General features: G+C 45.8%; 1 protein-coding gene across 8 annotated transcripts in view; it reads left to right on the forward strand.

Annotated features, from left to right (window-relative positions):
- ATE1 (arginyltransferase 1) overlaps window positions 1-21,435 on the forward strand; it is a 409,370-nt gene that overhangs the window by 357,257 nt on the left and 30,678 nt on the right. The window lies entirely within an intron of this gene.

Raw genomic sequence — 21,435 nt, forward strand, 5'->3', positions numbered from 1 at the left:
AGATACCCCGGTGGAAATCGTTGGGATCACCATTTGTTTTAAAAATCACGAGCGGAGAGCTCCTGGACATACCTCTTTGCCACTACTCCTCGCCGGACCCGCTTCGCGGGTCCCGCTTCGCTACCTTTGCCTTCTGGACTCCTGCTGGGCTTCTCTGATTGCTGCTGGGCTTGCCTGCCTCCTGTGCCTCTCACGAATAAACAGCGGTGCAGCTGGCGCGATTGTTTGCGCGTAAACGGGACCACAGGGCTGCGAGCTGACCCGCAGGGACTCAGTGTACCAGGAGTCCCTGCGTGAGGTCCAGACCCGCAACACCTGGGTCGCTCTCCCTGCCTGCCCCGCCCACGCTACAGCTATTAAGTGCAGATACCCCGGTGGAAATCGTTGGGATCACCATTTGTTTTAAAAATCACGAGCGGAGAGCTCCTGGACATACCTCTTTGCCGCTACTCCTCGCCGGACCCGCTTCGCGGGTCCCGCTTCGCTGCCTTTGCCTTCTGGACTCCTGCTGGGCTTCTCTGATTGCTGCTGGGCTTGCCTGCCTCCTGTTCCTCTCACGAATAAACAGCGGTGCAGCTGGCGCGATTGTGTGCGCGTAAACGGGACCACAGGGCTGCGAGCTGACCCGCAGGGACTCAGTGTACCAGGAGTCCCTGCGTGAGGTCCAGACCCGCAACACCTGGGTCGCTCTCCCTGCCTGCCCCGCCCACGCTACAGCTATTAAGTGCAGATACCCCGGTGGAAATCGTTGGGATCACCATTTGTTTTAAAAATCACGAGCGGAGAGCTCCTGGACATACCTCTTTGCCGCTACTCCTCGCCGGACCCGCTTCGCGGGTCCCGCTTCGCTGCCTTTGCCTTCTGGACTCCTGCTGGGCTTCTCTGATTGCTGCTGGGCTTGCCTGCCTCCTGTGCCTCTCACGAATAAACAGCGGTGCAGCTGGCGCGATTGTGTGCGCGTAAACGGGACCACAGGGCTGCGAGCTGACCCGCAGGGACTCAGTGTACCAGGAGTCCCTGCGTGAGGTCCAGACCCGCAACACCTGGGTCGCTCTCCCTGCCTGCCCCGCCCACGCTACAGTTTATTGCGGGATATTGTCCCCGCTGCGCGGGAGCGTGCGGGGCTAAGCCCGGGCAAAGGGCGGGCCGTCTAAGGCCGTCCAAGGACGTACAGGGACGGGCCGGGCCCTTTCTCTTACATTCGGGATTCGAGGACTCATAGTATGTTTTAGTTATGAATGTGATGAGATATTTAATGTAGTTATAGTGTGTAATTGAAGTTTTAAATTTTTATCTAATTTATATTTTAAATTGTACACACTATTTCTTACTTTTTAGTCTTATGATGTCCTCATCACTAAGAAAGGGTAGGCGGGTCACAGTAAAGTCAAGTAGTGTTAAAGCCACTGGAACCCTAGATGATTTTATTACCCGTGCCACGGGGATATTAGATAAAGAAATTGCTCTTACTGAAAAGCGTTTGTCTCTGGATTTAGTTACGGGGAAACGTTCATCTCTGGGACGGTTTGCATCTGTGGTCACTCCCGAAAAGAGCATAGTAAACGACTTGGAAGCCAGCCCAAATCTAGCCGTTACTCCAGATAATCAAGAAATATCTATGGGCGATGTAGTGAACGGTCCAATAGAAGATTGTTCTGTATCGAGTAATATTGGGGATGGGATCCAACACCCTAATTTGACCTTGTTGGGCCCCATTTCCTTACAACCCAAAGTTTCGGCTCCTGTTCAAGAAGCCACAAAAATTAGTAAACGTAAAAGAGGGGGAGGTCACTTGAAGGGAAGGGTAACACGAATGGGAGACCCCGGTTATCTGACTCATTGCTGCCAAAACAACAATAACAAAGATCTGTTAATACATATTGAGAAGCTGGTAAAAAGTCTTTTGACGCCCCTTATAGAGAGAACACAAATTGTTAACCTAAAATTGGACCAATTAGAGCATTTAATATCAGTTAACACACATTCGCTGGAAATTTTGGCTAATAATAGCAAACTCCCTCAGGCCCTGGGGAATTGTATCGAAATAAAGAAGGGGGCTCACAAAACCTTTACTCAAAATCCAAGTAATTCACCCCAGCCTATTGCATCTGCTGATTCCCAGCGAACCCCTGTACAATCAGTCCCAATTAGACCTGCATTGGTGGCTGACGGGGGCTCTCAGTCAATGTCGATTATGGCTATAGCAGCAGCACCGAGCTTAATTACATCTAAGCCAGTAGCCTCATCTGAAGTCAAACTAACTCCACTGAGCGGCCCATTAGTTCTGGATGAAATGGCACCTCCAAGCAAACTAATATGTGTGAATATACCCCCCGAATCTGCACCTTTTATGGCCATCCTGACAGGTGTCCCGGTGGTCGCACCAAATAAACATGAATCAAATCAGGACCTATTAAATAAAGTTATATTTTGGCTCAACAACAATAGACCACTCCCCCCAGCCTCTGTTACAAAAATATTAAATGTACGAAGGGTCCCTTGGGTTGGTCCAAGCAAGAAGGGGGGGACTGTATCCTAATTAACTTTAGGGACAGGTGGGTCAAGGACTTGATCTGTAACAAAGCAAGGTTTGCTAGAATGGGGGATATTCAATGTATAGGTCTTGAATATTTTTATCCCAACCTGCATCATGTTCCCCTTAACCCTCGCTTCCCTGGGTCGAGATTGCAGGGTAATAGTTACTCTGGATGGACACAGATTAATACTATATCTCGACCCTCTCAAAATCATCCTGGTTTGTGGCACCAGGGTGATGGATCTCTCATGGGGCCAACAAGTTTCAAAAATTTTGGGCAAATCCCCTATGACCAATCAAGAAGGAGATTTCAGGGGGAGGAATACCTAGGGTGGATGCCAAATAATAATATTCCATTAAGAAACCGATTTGACCCACTGGTGGTAATGGAGGGTTTAGATTGACCATTAGACAAGAAAAGGGAAAGCATTCTATTTACCACAGATTTGGCCATGGGGGAAACGGGGGGACAAGGCAGAAGGATAACCAGGTGGTGGATGCTTTCGACCACAATGCACAACCTAATATGCTTTCGGACACTCAGACTGTCAGTAACTTAGCCTGTGAGCTAAACCCACCAATTACTGGGCCTGACCTGGCAACTCCCAAAAAGTCTGTGGACGATAGCCTAGGGGAACCTAGGCTGTGTCTAATCTCATGGAATATTGCAGGTCTTGCGGGTAGAATGGAGGACGAAGCTTGGCTGGAGCATGTGGGTGGTCAGGATATCCTGTTCCTTCAGGAGACATGGAGCAGAGCGGGTGGGGAAATTGATGGTTTTCAATCTTTTAATGTTCTGGCGGTCCCATCACCAGCTGGGAGGGCAAGGGGTGGGATAATGACAGCTCTCTCCATCAAACTAAAGAACTTGATAACCTCAAAAATAGTGGATACTCCTTGGTACCAGTTGCTCTTGTTGGAAAATCTGTTCCCGGAGCCTTTGTTATTAATTAATTGGTACCATAATGTTTTTGATAGAAATGATGTATCTACAATTCAGAGTTTGGAGGAAGCAATATGTATGGCTCGTAGTGATCGACCTTTATTAGTAGTTATTTGGGTTGGCGATTTTAATTGTACATTGTGCAAATTTGGTGGCTCCAATGTTTGTGGCATCGATGACCTAAACGAACAGCCCTTGATGCATTTTAAACACACGCCCCAGGGGGACGCTTTAAATAATATCATTGTTCTAAATGATTTATGCATGGTAGAGCCCTGGGCTGCCCCAAACATATCGCCAATACCAACCTTTCAGGGAACAAGAGGTGCAATGAGTACTATCGATTTTGTATTTGTGTCCAGTAACTTTCTCCATTATGTTAATAGGCTTGAGGTAATAGTAAGTGCTGTAAGCGATCATAACCCTTTAATGCTATCTTTGTGTGCTCCTGCTAGTAGGAAACATTTGGTTTGGGAGCAACCCATAACATATAATAAAAATCAGGGAGTCACTATGAAGTGGGGGAAAATAAATGCTGCAGGCCTTGAGGCAGAGATTCTGAATGTTTGTAAAACTGAGATCGAATCATGCCTGTCGCTGACGTCTGACTCAGACAAGGTCATTGGGAGTTTTGAAAAATTATGTGGGCACGTGGCTGAGCACCTTAAAAAACCGGCGGGGAAAAAGAATTTAAGGTGTTTTAAATGGTTTGACTCCGCATGCTCCGCCTCACATAAATCCTTAAAAGCGGCCCTTATACAAAAACCAAGAAATAAAGAACTGATAAGATCGACCAGAAGCGCTTATAAAGAGGCCATCACAAAGAGGAAGCAGGAGTTGAAAAATCGTGCCTGGGACGATCTAGAGAAGGCCTCTGAGTTAAAAGATAGTAGGCTCTTCTGGGAAGTAGTAAATCGTCCCCTGTTTAAAAGTGACACCAAGGAAAGTATAGTGACGCAGATTACTGGTGAATCTTGGGAAGCTCACTTTGGTAAAATTTTTAATCCCAAAGCATTATTACTTTCGGATTTGTTGGATGATGTAGGGGATTTGGTGGTACCATCTTCAGCTTCGCTTCTTAGCTCTTCACTTACACTGGAAGAGGTTGAAGAAGCTTTGAGGAAAGGCATATCATTAAAAGCCCCGGGCCCTGATGCTGTCCCTTTGGACTTTTTTAAATATAATATTGAAGCTTGGGCACCATTATTACTGAATGTTTTTAGGGCTGTTGTTCTTGGTCGTATCCCTGTATCGTGGAAGGAGGCAGTGGTGGTGCCGATTTTTAAGAAGGGCGATAGGTGTGACCCCCGATGCTATCGCCCTATATCCTTGATTGATGCATCATGTAAATTATTGGGGAGGGTCATTTTGGCCAGATTAGAAACATGGGCTGACTCTGTTGGTCTAATTGTGAATTCCCAGTATGGATTCAGAAGTGGGAAGGGGACAGTTGAGCAGTGTCTGAATTTGGCGCTAATTATTGGCAAGTACATGAAGGCAAGGAGTTCTGCAATTTACCTTGCCTTCATGGACTTGTCAAGCGCCTTTGACACTGTTTGTAGAAGTAGGCTGTGGCAGATGATGGACGATATGGGTTTCGAAGAACCCCTGGTGACACTTCTCCGCAGACTACACGCAGCAACGTCCGTGGCTATAAGATTCGGACCTGGGGGTGAAACAACAAAACCTATTCCCTCAACTGAGGGGGTGCGTCAAGGCTGCATTTTGGCGCCTTTCTTGTTCCTAGTATACACAAATGGACTAGAGAAGTACTTGTTGGACCACTGTTGTGATTTTCCAAAGATAAACGGTAGGAGTATTCCTATACTCTCATATGCAGACGACACTGTTTTAATGACCCTCACTGGAAACAGTTTGCAGGTGTGCCTAGATGCCTTTAACACCTTCATGTTGGATCTTGACCTGAAGGTAAATTTTGGAAAATCCTTTGCAATGGTCTGTGGTCCAAAAGGGACAAAACCAAGAAAATTTGTGGTGAATCACTCTACTATTGAAAAGGTGGAAAATTCTAATTACCTTGGAAATCTTTTCAATAGCAAATTAAGTTGGGCCCCACTAATGAAGGCTCGAGTCCAGAGTGCTACCCGCTCCATAGAAGGTCTTTTTCGTTTTTGTGGTAAGCTGGGTCAAAAACCTGTTGCGCACCTTAAAACCCTTTATATATCTAAATGTTTATCTGTGGCCACCTACGGGGCAGGAGTATGGGGGACCGAAAACCCCTCAGTGATACAAGTGATGGAAAATAAATTCCTAAAACGGGTATTACTGATCCCATCGGGTTCATCAAATAGCTTCTGTCATAATGAAATGGGAATGACCAAAGTGACTGACATTATTCGTCTGTCGCCCCTATTATTATGGGGCAAAATATGGTTATCTGACGATCTGCAGCTCTCGAGAGAAATTCTCTCAGACTGCATGAGCCTGGATAACGCAAAAAAGATCCCCTGGTTGTCATACGTCAGTGACATGTTGAACAAGATAGGCTTGGGTCATGTTTATGAAAATCCTGCAAATATCCAGGGAAACATAAAAACCCAAATTAAGTCAAATTACTGGAAATTTTTAGGTTCACCTTGTCTGGGAGGCCCAACTAGTTATGTACCTAAGTTACAGCACCAATTTTATCTTACTTTTACAACTAATGTCCAATGGCGGTTTTACCTCACGAGGTTTAGGCTAAATATCCTTCATCTTCTTTTTGCCTTTCCTAAACAAGGGGGTTGGTGTGAGCGGCTACCCCCTTGTCCCTGTAATGACAGAGTTAGCCAAAGTACTATACATGTTGTCCTGTTTTGCTCCTTATATCAAGAACCAAGGATTAGATTTATTAAGCCTATCCTGAAGGGGCGGCAACCATGTACCTATAAAGAAGGCTACGATTATTTGCTGTCATTATCTTCTGTTGATACTTGCTGTGCCATTTTAAATTTTATACGAGTTTCACTTCAGATTAGGAAACGCTATGGATAATTTAGCTGTAGAACTGTGCTTTGCCATCGGATTTGTATTTATGCTGTATGATGGATTTTTCGAATTGTAATCTTTGTTTTACAGATGGATCACCTTAATTGTGTATTATGTTTTTTAACTTTGTGCTTTTATGATTCATTGTATGAATCGAATAAAGATTTTGAACCGAACCGACTATGTTCGCCCATTTAACTCTCCTGTTGTTGTTGGTCGTTACCACCGGTGCCTTCGTTAAATTAAACCGAGGCTGTAAAACCGGGAGCCCATAGAGACTTAAAAGCAATGCGTTATGGTCACTATCCTCACGATTGAGGATGGTCATATCGCTTACTTGTGGCCAAAGATCAAGATCAACCATAATATCTATTCTGCTTTTGACATTCCCCCTCTTAAAGGTATAGTCTGCGCTGGCATCTGAGCATGTCCTCCGGTTGCATGCACGGACCCCATGAGAAAGAGTAAGCGAAAGGACTTGATGTGCAACACAAGTGCATCTTTTAAAGGGTGGGATCTGAAGCCTATTAATGCCTCTAGCGTCTTCTTCCTCCTGGACTATTTCCTGAATGTACTCAACAGGATCGTATGTGGTATTAAAATCTCTGGCTATAATAAGGGGGCATTCATTTTTGGTGAATTCAAGGAAATCAGTTAGCATTGTGACTGTGTCAGAGGGCTTGTGAGGACTTTTAAACCTATTATATACATTGATAAGCCTAACAAGGGTATCCCCTTTAAACAAGACCAGATCAATAGCAAGGATCTCCTGGGAGTCTGTCTAGGTGCTCAATTTTTCAAGCTACTGTTGTCTTGACCCAGATCAGCATTCCTCCCGCTGGTCTACCAGATGGTGACCGTCTTGCTTCTATACTAAATGTGGAAAAACCCACCCTGTGGATCTGTTCGGTGGACCAGCTTTCTTGGAAGAGACAGTCAGTCAGTCAAGAGTACTTTATTCGGTTCATATCAAAAACCATCAAAGTATATTACATAATACACCGATATCAGGACCACATAAATAAAATATGACAAGACAATAATACAAGTAGTTATGAGCTATACACATAAAATCATTTATATACAAACAATTTTATAAAAAGGAGAAACAGGAAACACGGACAAATTTCATAATGTCCCACTGTAAGGCTGTGACCAATTGATATTTTTCCTCAGTCTTAGTGCTATTGATAAAAAATTTGCTAAGTTAAAAATCAACCAGGAATTCTGCAACAACTGTAAATACAGAAGGGAGGGTCTGACCTGTTTAAAATCTCCATCTTTAATAAGAGGAATAATTAACTTTTTACGAATGGGGCAAAGATGTTTACAGAAGAAAATAAAGTGCACAGTGTCTTTAATGGAAAAACTATCACAGGAACAAATCTCCAAATCCGTTCCCTTCGTCCACCCTGGGCAGTCAGTAAGCAGAAGATGGAATTTATTCAATCTAAACTTAGTTAACAAATATCTATGATTCATATTGTTAACAATTCTCAGATAGGGTTCTAAACCACTGGTGGTGATTAACAGCTGGTGAGCCCTTACTGTTGGTTTGCATAATTCCATTTCTTCCCTTGCTAAATATGCCAACTGTTTATATGTATCTTTCACCCATTTCACGTCCCCCTTTAATAGCTTTTGTGGATGATCAAACGGTTCTGGGCGACCCAATTCTGTGGTTAATTTTTTGATATAATTCAACCATGGAATGGTATTACCATGCTCAAGGGCTAAACAATCCCTAAGAATCTCATGATTCAACTCTAATTCAGGGTTTAACCATAATGAGATCCATTTAAGTAGCGGGGCTAAGGCTATACGATCTGTAAGATAATCTACCCCGCACTCCTGATGAGCAATGTAACCAGGTGTCGACTGGGGGAGAGATAAGATGGCTTTCAAGAACTTATCCTCAGCTACTTGCAACGCCTTTACATTTTTCCACCCCCACAGGTCCGCTCCATACATAGCTATTGAAATACATTTTGCATCATAAGTTTTCAATACGGCCTCTAAAGGTTTTGCCCCTAAATTACGGGCAAAGTCCAAAACAGCCAGGATGGACCTAGAGAAAGCATTGCGTTTTGCTACTAATTGGGGCAACCAGGTGGACTTATCGTCAAAAATCACCCCCAGGTATGGGAATCTTGAGACCCTAGATAGAATGTTCCCTTCACAGTGCAAAGTCTTAAGTCTTTTGGGCTTGCTGCCCACAATCATTACGTGTGATTTCGAAAAGTTCACACTAAGATCCAACAATTTCATAAAATTATCAAATACATTTAAAAGACATTGCAGCCCCACCGCTGTGCGTGCTATAAGGGCGGCATCGTCCGCATATAATAAAGCCGGAATAAAAAACTTGCCAGCCCTTGTAATATCTTGGGACGCCCCCATAAGGGTCACACCCAAATCATTGATATAGAGAGAAAAGAGCAGAGGGGCCAAGAAACACCTCTGCCTAACCCCATTAATAATCCCAATCTTTCCCGTACAATTGCCTAACCTATCATATCTAACTGTAGCTGTTAGGTCTCTGTGTAAATCGGCCATAAAATATACAATATTTTTATCTATGCCCAGCTGAAGGAGCAATCCCCAGAGTTTGGACCTATTCACACGGTCAAATGCCGAGGAAAGGTCCATGAAAGCTAAATATAGGGTGCCCCTTTTGGCAATGGTGTATTTTCCAATTATTAAGTGGAGGTTAAGGCTTTGATCTATGGTCCCTCGCCCTTTCCTGAACCCATATTGCAAACAGGAAAGGGTATCTGTATCTTCCAGCCAATCATTTATTTTGCTTAGAACCACTCGCCCCAGCACCTTAACCGCAGAATCGATAAGAGAAATGGGGCGATAACAACTGGGGTCTCCTCTATTACCTTTCTTAAAAATGTGTATGATGACAGATTCAGACCAAGTGTCAGGAATCCCTACAGTACATACCCTATTAAAAACATTGGTTAAAACTCTAGACCAGGTCTTGATATCTGATTTAAAGAGATCGGCTGGGACGCCATCGGGTCCCGGAGCCTTATTGCTCGTCAACTTGCCGATAGCGTCCTCCACCTCATTCTCAGTAACCGTTAAAGTCTAAGGGTCAAAAATGGGGGTAGACATAACCTCCTCCTCAAGATTATCCCCTTCATAGACTGACTTAAAATGAGAGTACCACAACTGTTCCTGAATACCACAGTCTAATTGATTATTGCATTGATTGTGAAAAAAGGGTTTATTTACAACAGCCCAAAATTTGGCGCTGTTCCTAAGCACGTCCACAGAGGTTAATTCTTCCCAGGCATCCTCAGGTATCTGCCTTTTTCTAGTTTCCAAAGCTTTATTGTAATTTTTCCTTAACCCCTTCGACGCGCATGACGGAACGGTTCCGTCATGCACGTCGGTTGGGCTGTGCGTATGACGGAACCGTTCCGTCATGGCCCCGCCCGCGCTCAGAACCTTCAGCGTGGCGCGGAAATCCGCGCCGCGCTGAAGGGGTTAATAAGGCCACTGTGGCCCGGTTCACTGGCTTACAGTTCAAGGCGGCCTTCAGCTTTTTGTTGGCTGACGTACAGTTATGATCGAACCAACCCTTTTCAGCAGGATCTTTGGCTATCCCTGTACAACTAAGATCTACTGAGATCTGAGTACAGATTTTTGAGTAAGCCTCTAAGACCCCTGCATCATCTGCTTGCAGGTTCAAACATATGTCCAACTCAGGACCTACCTCTCTTATTAAATTTGTATGAAAGTCACCCGGTATGACTCTATTCCATCTAATCCTACGGGCCTGATCCGTAGGACAGATATCGAATTTGTCCTTTCTATTTTTAACTACCTCAGGCTTAATAATCAGGTCCAAGACACTGAGAACCACTGGATTATGGTCACTAAATTGTGACCAAACCGGCAAATAACCATGAATCCTATCTCCCAGTGCTAAGCTAATAAAAAATATAGTCAATAACTGAGTGACTTCCAATCCCCTTAAAGGTGAGTATCTCCTCATCCATCGTTGTTGGAAGCATCAAACTGTCCGCCAGGATAATTTCAAGGAGATCACCCTGTGCAGAGTGTTCAAAATGAGTGTCCCCTTGCTCAACTGGGCCTAACAGATCTAGTGACAGACATTTGTCTGGGCAACCATGAATATTAAAATCGCCCATAATAATAATAAAGCATTCATTAGTATTAGCCTCCTTATAGTCTGCCCAAAAAAGTTTTAACGTGATCTGTAGGGGTAACTCTATCCTAAGAATTATAAAAGTTAATGATTAAAACCACTCTCGCATTGCTCAAAGAAATTTGTACAGCTAAGCAATTTCGTGATCCCGTATCTAGTTGAGTATGGGTACCGGGAATGGAGGCTGAAATTAGAGTGACCAGGCCACCCTTCGCCCTCCCCATATTAGATGGAACCGCCGTAATAAAATAACTAGTGTATCCATCCAATGTCAGTGTATTCCCAATGTCCCATGTTTCTTGTAATCCTATAATATCACCCAGACCTACAAAATCCCTCCAAACTGGATCATCAGTTTTGTGTTTGAGGCCTGCAACATTCCATGTTACCAGCTTTACAGATATACCCCTAACCCCTAGAGCACACCCATCTACAAGGGAAGCTTTTCTTGCCAAAGTCCCTGAGATACAGGCACTAACCGGGGTAACTGGGAGAAGAGTATCCTCACAAGTCTGTAGTCATTCAATATCGCCCAGATTTGAAAGTGTGTCAAATCTATTACAGACCGGGACTGCGAATTCATAAGGGCCTCTCCCTTTAGATGGATCGCTGCTCACTGGCCTAGTGTCATGTGGGGGGTAAAAAAAAAAACCAAAGGGAATACATTTACATATTCATTTTGAATTCTGGCAGACCCAGCCTGCCTCAGAATATTATCCACCAGCCTGGGGGATCTAAAGCTTATGACGACACAGTCGCCATCTAAGCTTTTCTAAGTCCTACCCACCCACGGCACCCTTCTTATCATCAAAAAATTATCATACAAATGCTGTCCCAAGACTGTTTTGTTAGATAAAAAGTGGAGGGCCTTATTTTTTAGTCAGGTCCAGTGTTCATTTTGTCCACCCTCAATTTTAGGGACATTGGCAAGTATTATAGTATAGGGAGATGCCTCTGCAGGTAAATGTAACGGCAGTTCTCTCTCGTGGGGCTGTACTAAAGAACTTGATCTCTCCACTGGACTCCGGAGACCCTGTTTCTCACCATTAGTGGCTCTGGTAACTCTTGGCATTAAAGATGGAATACTAAGGCCTGCCCTCTGGGGAGCAACTAAGGGTACTGGTTGTTGAAGTGGGGTGATAATAGAGTCCAACAAGTTATTAACAGAGGCTGTGGCTACTTTTAATGAGTGAGCTGCTGAAGTACAAGGCCCCAACTTTAAGTCCTTCATATTAAGATGTGTTTCAATAGACTTAAGACGATCTTCTATTGATTCCAGCTTGGCCATTAGGGGCGAAACAAATGACCTAAAACGTGCATCCAGAATTTTAACAAAATCCAACATACTTTCCTCACTATGTTCAATGTCTAAATTCAAACAGTCATTACTAACCTCCCCCCGGCTCTCAATAGCTATGATAGGAGCTATAAATTCATTTTGGGCCAGCCCAGATGCAGATTTACTATTTCTTGGCTGTTTTGCCTGTTGCCGGCTACCATGAAGAGTGTTTTTGGCCTTCCTTTTCATAGGGGCAGTTTTACTACGAGTAGTTGCTGTATGTGGTCCGGCCCTCAATAGTCTAGTGCCTATGGCCACAGGGGAAGGGGCTATACTGATTTCAGGTGGAAGAGCAGTAGAAATCATGGAATTGTCAGCTGCTATTGACCCATTGGAAGTCAAGTGGGGATGTGAACAATCCAATGGGACGTCAATAGGAGCAATTGAAGACCGGGGAGCTAGGTGGATAATGGGATCCAGGGACAGTCTATGCTCGACTAAATCGATCTCCCTGGCAACAACCGTTTCTACCTGTTTCAAATAACCGTCGAGTGTCCCCTTCCCCATTGCCTTCATGCCTGTTTTGCTCCTAACTTTAGCCATACTAGACGGTTAATAAACACCAGTTAGTGTCTCGCTTTAACGAGGACACAAAATCAAATAAGACACAATCAAAAACCACCCAACATTACAAACACCTGGAGCGCAATAAGGGCACAAGATGTAAGAGGGGTGTCCCAGCCCAGCCTCTGAGGGCCTAGGAGGGCCCGCCCTTTGCCCGGGCTTAGCCCGGCGCCGCCAGCGCGTGTCCCGCGACGCGGAGGGAGCCTTTCGTATTTGGCGCCTCCGGGCGCGGAAGTGGGAGTGTTTGGGGGCGGTACCACTGGGGGAATTCTGGGCAACGAAGTCCTTTCCCTCCGCTCGGCGACCGCTGCGAACACCAACAGCAGCGGCAGCGGGACGGAAAGCGTCCAACACACAAGACTGTCCAGCAGCCCGGTTTCCCCAGCAATGAATCCCAGGTAAGGGCGCTCCGCTATTCAGGCCACAAAAGTGTTTCCCGCTCCACCGAGGGAGCCTTACGTATTTGGCGCCTCCGGGCGCGGAAGTGGGAGTGTTTGGGAGCGGTACCACTGGGGGAATTCTGGACAACGAAGTCCTTTCCCTCCGGTCAGCGACCGCTGCGAACACCAACAGCAGCGGCAGCGGGAGGCAAAGCGTCCAACACACAAGACTGTCCAGCAGCCCGGTTTCCCCAGCAATGAATCCCAGGTAAGGGCGCTCCGCTATTCAGGCCACAAAAGAGACAGATATGGCAGTTATCCACTAATTTACTCCACTCAGGATCATTAAGTTTAGAGCATAACCCTGCAATATTCCATGAGATGAAGTTCAGCTGGGGGTCGGTAGTAGCTCCTCCCTTTGATAGATGTCTTATTTGAGGGTTACCCCTTGTTATGGCCGTGGTTAGATCCTTATTTACAGGTGGGCTGCCTGGGGTATAGACCGCTATTTCTTTGGGGCTGGAATGGGTCTGGTCTCCCATAGAAATACCATCCTGAGGAATGACCTGGGCTGTCATGTGAAGGGCATTACTGGGCTCTAATCAATCTAATTTGTCCAGGTCTGTTAGTGCCTCATATCTATTACTTGTTGCAAGGAGGGATTGCTCCTTCCTCGACTGCTCATACCGTGATAGACGGGCATTTTGTGGATTTACTGGACCGCAGGTTTTTAGATGGTTATAAAAGAAACCCAACTGCATTATGTCTATCCATAATCTGGACCCCGACTGTATTGGTTTCTCACACTCCTAATTATGGATCCTGCGAGGTCTGGGTTTCGACAATACAATCACCCTCAATGGACTTGCATAGGGGACCAACCCGGCTTACTCTTCTAACCATCAAGATGTCCTGGAACCTGGAGTTGTCGTATTCCGTATTTAGAGATAGCCAGTGACATACCTTATTTTTCAGTTGGCCTGCGGATCCTTGTAAACTACCCTGGAGCCGGGGGGACATTAGTAAGGATAGCAACATAGGGACAGCATTTGTGTGGAAGATCCAGTTTGGCCTCATTTGATGGTTTATATGAATGAGTTAAAGAATTGTTCTGGCGGAGAGGCTGTCTCACTGGACCAATACCATTTGAGTGGATTGTTGAGCTCTGGGTTGTGAAACTACATCAGTCGCCAGCAGACTCACCATTACCCAGGCGGTTGGTATGCTTTAAACCCCCGTTCTTAGTATAAGCTTCCCCCAGTGCAGTCCCAACCACCCAGTTGGCTTAGGTAGTGGGGTTTTATTATTTTGGTTCCCCCTCCTATTAAAAGTACCTGCAGATCCCTCCATGGCTGTACAAGCAGATTGTAGTCCCCTATCATTTCCTATCCCTTCCAGAAGACAAGTAACAGATTTTGTTAGATTTCCCACATTAGTCTCAAGCTTGTCAAGTCTAAACAAAACTGGTGAAATATTTTTGATTAGTAGTTCTTCCAACCGGTTTAGTAACAAGTCCGTGTCTTGGCAAGGTGGGGCCAAGGGGGATTGTTGAGGTTCTTGGACAGGAGCTGGTACTAAGTGGGTATTATTAGTCCCTTGTGGAATCTCCTGCAACTTTTTCTTGGACCTCGTCCTCGCACCCACTGTGGGATCCATGCGTTTGAGTTTTTTCTTCCTTTTCACAGATGGTACAAATGACGAAGGGACTTGATAGGAATGGTGTGGTTCTTCAGGGGTTAAAACTGTTTCATCTGGAGATACAACTGGTAATTGTGCGCTTTCAGGAGCGCCACATTCAACGACCTCAAAGACCCCACTATTCATTAGGTCCTGGTTCAGAGTGACAAGGGAGCTTCCCCCTAGGGATGACCAACGTTTGAGTGCCAGGATTTCTTTATCAATAACTGAAGCAGCCTTAGTTAGTTAGCAGCCAAGTGTGGAGTTTTGAAGGATCTTGGGTGTCCCCTCCCTGTTCCCCTGTTGCTTCCCTTTGGCCATTTTCAAGACCCAAATTTAATATACTAATAATAACGCACAGTCACTAGTAGAGAAGGACTTACTAAGTAGACGGGCTCTGACAGACTTCCAGGGGTCAACTCACAGCGCCAGGGGCTCACAGAAACAACAGTAGAACCAAGAGAATAGGCCCGGCCCGGCCTTGCCTCTTCCGGCCTCTGAGGGGCACAGACCGGCCCGCCCTTGGCCTGGGCTCGCCCACATCCCGCGAGTTGGCTTTATGCGCCTCCAGGCGTGCAAAACGGGCGTCGGTGCCTCCTGGCGCAAGGCTTCCTGGGGATTGAAGTCCCCTCTACTGGCAAGTGTGATGACCCGGCAGGAGGCAGTTAAAAACTGAGCGGAAATATTTCTAATGCAATTGTAATTTTAGCAAATTTCAGAATCAATAATTATATCAGCCATTGGCTAAGTCTGTCTTTACTTAGAGAATTAGAACTGACCTGCCAGCATGATGAGGAGAAGCGGGACCAAACGTCAAAATTGTCATATGACTGCTCATGGAAGCAATGCTCTGGTGACTGGATTGCTGTAAACCCATGTCTCTTCTGACAGCAGATGCAGCTTCAGTAGCAGTAACATTGCAGCATTGAAAACCAAGAGATGCAAGAAGGAGAAAACTAGACAGCAAGACCTGTCCTCCTAGATTGGTTGCTTGCCAGGATAGAGTGCGTGAAATGTGATCAAAAAGTGCAGCCAGAACAAGACAGGCACAGAATAGCTTGTTTTAAAGTTTCTTTTTCCTATTGCCTGTCAAGGATCTCTCGTGTAAGAATAGGGTCCAGTAATGATACAGACTGGTCATTGTTTGAAGTCCGAGCCTTGTCTCAACAAACTGTTTCTGAGGTGCAGCATTTTGAGATTTTGAGAAGGTAATTAAATCATGGACGGACTGTTGTTCATCCCCGGATCACGGCAGGCAACGTTGAATGTTTAACAGGTTGAGAAATAAATGGGCCTGGATTTCTGTCACCATAATTATTTTTCAAATTCTTTATGGAGAAGTGCCATTGCCTGCAACAGTAGAATTTGAAGTTCTTCACTCAGTGCATTGAAAAGGCGCTGGCAAATGTAGAGAATAATATGGAGCTGCTGTCTGGCATCCCTGTACTAACCGGGCATTGGTAGAGTGCGTGTTCTGACCCCCGTGTACCTTTGTAAATTGAAGGACCCACCCGAGGCTCTGAGTGTGAAGGAAGACCTTCTGTTTCAGCCAGGGAGGGGGATTTGGTGAACCTTGCCCCTCCACCTTGAATTTCAAAGCCGACTCCTGTCCCGCTGCGAGTGCTACTCGTGGAATGTGCCTGTCCATGCATGGATGCAGTCAGGCAGCCCTGATAATTTTCACCAGGACAGAGCCGTCTTTTGGTGCCAGGGTGCTGCAGCAGAGGCCATAACCCCCTGCCACCCCCTGAGCCTAGCCTGGAATCTGAGCGTGTCTCCTCCATACCTAGAGCAGCCCAGGCGTGTTCCCGTTGGGGTCTGCCTTTCTTGTAGATTCCTTATGCCCTCGGGAGGAGCCCGTGACAGCCGTGGCTCCTTCACACCCCGTATCCCGCTGCAACATGAGCCGGCTCCGGGGCTGGACCTCGGCTTGGCCTGATGGTATGGCGCCTGTTCGTTAGTGATGTGCTGCCCTATTATTTCTCACTTCAGAACGGAGAAGTGGGTCACGTACTGGGTTCAGCAGACTCTTACTCTCAGCCCTGCAAGGGTAGGGCCTGCCTGGCCGTCACTTGGTGTGCCTGTGTAAGGAAAGGGAACGAACGATGCAGTGAATTGGCGAGCTGTGACCCTGCTATATGATGTTAAAGAACTCCGCACCTACCTTCGTGACGGACGCCCCTGTGTCTGAAGGCCTTGCCCTCCAGCTATCACAGGATGACAACTACAGCGGCCTGTGACAGGGTATACAGTCTTTACCACACAGGATGTTACCAAGCATGCCTTTACCATGCAGGTAACTACCACGCGGGCATTTTTTTAAAATCATTTCCACGCGGTACCTTGCCACACAGCTAAATTACTTAAAAAAAAAAAAAATTACATAATTATCTCTTTAAAAAAAAATGATTTTAAGCGTCATGGGACAGGTAAGGGTTCTGGGTAGTAAAAGTTTTTAAATGTTTTTTTAAGGTTCAAGGATGGTTAAGGGTACGGGGTAGTAAAGGTTCTTTTAGGGTTTCAGAGATGGGTAAGGGTGCTGGTAGTGAAGGTTTTAAGGGATTTAAGGTGTAGGGATTGGTAAGCATTAGGGGTTGTAAAGGGTAAATGTAAAAGAGTAGTGGAGAGCGAAAAAAATAATTAAAAAAGGGGGTGCGTTTGGGTGCATTCCTCCACAAATAAAATATATGTTTGAAACTATTGTGTGAATAAATACACTTGGTAGCATTGCTGAGTGTACGCAGTGGAATCTTCGACGCCCACATTTAACAGAGGGTGTAACCAACACCAAAACTCTCTGCAAGTACGGTTATCTTTGAGTTTCCAGACTTTAATATACTCCAACATTAAATGCCTATTGACGTAACATATGCTTTTCACAATGAGTATGCTGGGCCTACACCCTGCTTTGTTGAGCATAAGCTTTCTCACAAAGCAAAAAGAGAGATCCAAGCATTCTCCTTTTAAGTGGCAGCGCACAGCTTCTGCCCAATCAAATGCTGTGCTCCAAGAAGTCAACATGTGGATGGATCCAAAGCCCCTCTATCAATAATAAGTCTACTTCTGAAATCTCTTGTTCTGTTGATCACATAAATTCTGGCAACAGGTGCGATGTGAAGCCAGACTGAAAAAAACGTGGACTTTGATCGATGAAGGTGCTTTATTTAGTTCTGCTGGCTAATACTGCTGTGTCCTCCATTTTTAAGTAGAGTCTGGATAGTTCATGTGCGGCTCTGCGACGCATGCTGTATTCGAGTAAAGATTTGAAGCTTCGTCCACTCTCCGCCCATATTTTTCATTGGCTAGAGTTATCGTCCTTTGTAACTGCTGGCTTCTGATTCATAATTAGGCTTGTTGGTCCCTCCTTAGTACCGCCTTGTCTTCATTTGTAACCTCTCATGAGGACTGGCCCTTTTACTTCTGTTGTTAAACGGTATGTCTTATTTAGTCTGTAAGCACTATTGTCTTTAATGATTTTTTCCTACTGCAGGCACGACATGCTTTCCTGCAACTTTCAGCGCTCCATGCGCACTTTCACTTTCAGAGCAGCCCGGAACAATCGTGGCTGCTTCTTTGCACTGAAATAGGTTCCTCATTTACGAAAGTTTGAGGAGACCTACTGCATTGCAAATATTTTTCTGTAAAAGCGCCCCATAGGGCGCTTTCACTTTAATGTCGGCCATGCCCCTTTCTTTAAACGAGCCGCGACTAAAGAAATCGGCACAGACGCTATTAAAGTGAATCCGCGGCATGGAGCACTTTTACAAAAAAAAAAAGCATTTGTTTGTTAACTTGGCACACAGATGCTTTTTTTTGTAAAAGCGCCCCATACCGCGCTCTTACTTTAATGGCTGCTACGCCTCTATCTTTTGATGCTGCTCGTCTAAAGGAAGGGGCCTGGCCAACATTAACATGAAAGCGTGGCGTGGGGCGCTTTCCAAAAATTGCATTTGCTGTGCAATAGGTCTCGCTTTTGCGAGAGTTTAAGCTATTGGCATTGTCAATTACAATGCTAATAGCTCAAACTCTTGTAAAAGCGAGACCTATTGCATTGCAAATGCTTGTTTCCAATTGCACCTCTTGAGGAAGATCATACCTTCCCTCCCCAAGATCTCGAAGAGCTTCTTTCGTCAGGGCTTTATTATTAAATATTGACTATGGTAGTACCCCATCCCTCACCAGCTGCAAGTTGCAACTGATGCAGAACATTGCTTTAAGCCATTGTTTGGTCCCCAGAAATTTGGCACTCTCCCAATGGCACCATAAGCTGCACTCTGTTCCCATCACACGCTGCCTGCTTTTTAAAGTTCCCTTCTTGGTGCACTTGTCCTTTTATAATGACTGTCTTGACATTTCTTTCTAATCACCTCTATCTGCTCTCCTGTATCCTCTGCTCCCACACACCCTCTTTGCTCTTTCTCACACTCTCTCTGCTCTCTGTCAGCTCTCTACTGCCCGAAACGTTTGGCGGGCTAATTGGTAAAGTTTAGGCTAGGGATTTAAGCTGACGTTCCTTGGCCCCTGTCCTTCCTTTTATTAATTATTTCCCACTGCTGTGAACTTCATACTCTTTCCCTGGAATGAACAACTAATTGCAGCTTACACTGTTTGTTTTACTAGTCAATATTAGCACGGAGCAAACTGAAAGCATCTAATTAACCCAGGGTGAAGTCAGTTCTGCTCCTATCTGGGGACTTCAGCTGGAAGGCAGGAAATGAAAGACCTGGAACATTCTTAGCAGATTCCTAAGCTCTCATTAGAAACCGGAGTTTCTTATTGTGAGAAAGTGGTTCTGTGTATACTGTTCCCCAATAGGTACAGTGTGTACAGAGTCCACAGCCCCAGAGGTTTGGCAGAGGCTAAAGTTAGATATAACCTTACTCTCTAAAGTGGTAGCTGGGTCGAGCAGTAAGGCAGTATCAGAGGACAGTGTAAAGCATTTGTTGTACACACTCAGTCAGCAAAATGATTTCACACACTCAATAACTCAACTCTAGGCCAATGGTTTATATAAAAAATATATGTCTGTTTTATTTTAGAACCGACAATAGGTATTAAAATATACTTTCCCAGAATGAGGTGCTTTATATAAATACTTTTGCAATATGCAATTGGCTTTTGTAGAAAGTTACAAGTTTTTGCAATAGGCAACACAATTTTTTTTTTTAATTTTTTTTTTAAAAAAAAACCTTTATTCTTTGAAATCAGTGACACAGCTGTTCAGCCGACAACCCGGAGGTACGGCAGCTTTAAAAACACAACACATGCTAGCGTCAACATTACACTGACAGGAGAATCAAAGGTTCTATTTTAAATAAACACAAACCCAAACCTGAACACAAGCAAGGCGATAAGTACTGTAAGCACCAGAAGGGGTTCCCATCAGGGGGAGCGAGCCCCATTTCGTCCAACTGACACAGGTCTATAGTAAGGGAAAGGAGGGGAAGTCAGGGACTCAAGAAGACAAACACATACCAGCAAGGAGTTCAAAGCCGGAAAGGAAGCTAAGGGGAGAGCTGCTCCTCAGGCGGGTCCGGGGGCAGGCATATGCCCCCTCTGTACTGGTTCCATCGCCCCCATACAGAGTGCCATTTCCGAGGGCGGCCTCGAGCACAATACACTGTCTTCTCCCTAAACATGCACCAATCCATGTTTTCCATCCACGCTGTCAATGTAGGAGGCCCATTAGAGTCCCACAGACGAGCGATGTCGCGCTTGGCTACCATGTTCCCCAGGGTCACCCACTGAGTCTGTGCCGCGTCGTGGTCAGTAGGACCCCAAACATTCAGGAGACAACACCGCGCCTCAGGCTGCATGACGATGCCCGTCACCTCCCCCATCACCTCGTGGATTCGCCTCCAAAACTCCATAATCGCACCACATTCCCAAATAATATGTAGGAAGGTGCCCACCATACCACAGCCTCTCTTACATAAGCCCTCCTCAGAAAAACCCATATGGACCAGCCGGGGCCCCGTCACGTAGACCCTATGGAGTATTTTAAGCTGCACCAACCGCAGGCGCGCGGGGATCGCAACCTCTTTGGGAGAAGAAACTGCGTACTGCCAATCCTCATCATCTAGTTCAAGGCCATCTCTGGTCCATTGATCACGCAACCCTAGAAGAAGATCCGCCCGAACATTAATAAGTTTCTTATAAATGAGCGAGATCGTACTCTCTGGCATATGGCCATCCAGGATCCGGTCCTCTAACGGAGAGGACTCAGGCACCTTCTCCCCTTCTACAAGGACTGACCGCAGGGCGTGGCACACTTGAGCGTATCGGAAGAACTCCGTGCTCCCCAGCTCATATTCCTTCTGCAGCTCCTCGAATGACTTTATCCTACCCTTAACCAAAAGGTCTCCAACCCTGGATATACCGATCAGGTCCCATTTCTCAAACCCTTTTCTATGCCAAAGCTTTCCCAGAACATCGGAGTCAAACAGAGGGGTGGCGAGGGTAAGCTTACCCCTCCAGCCCAGTGAATCCGTCGTGACCTTCCATACATGCACGGCCACTCTGGTGGGCCCCGTAAGGGTTAAGTCCAACGACTTCGAATACAACGCTCTGGGGTAGTTACCCCCACGTAGCAACCATCGGTCCATGGTGAAGCCGGGGCTCAGCGCTGGACCATACACACCATGGTTAATCGCGCTCAACTGGGTGGCCCAGTAGTAGCGTCGAATGTCTGGAAGCGCGATACCACCGTCGTACCACGGAAGCGTCAACTTAGCAATCACTATACGCGTACGCCCTTCCCACAATAGCGCGCGCTGGTGGCTTTCGACCTCACGGAAATAACTGGCCGGGACCCAGTCAAGGGTA

The sequence above is a fragment of the Triturus cristatus genome, chromosome 1_2, assembly GCF_964204655.1.
Source record: "Triturus cristatus chromosome 1_2, aTriCri1.1, whole genome shotgun sequence".
NCBI lineage: Eukaryota > Metazoa > Chordata > Amphibia > Caudata > Salamandridae > Triturus > Triturus cristatus.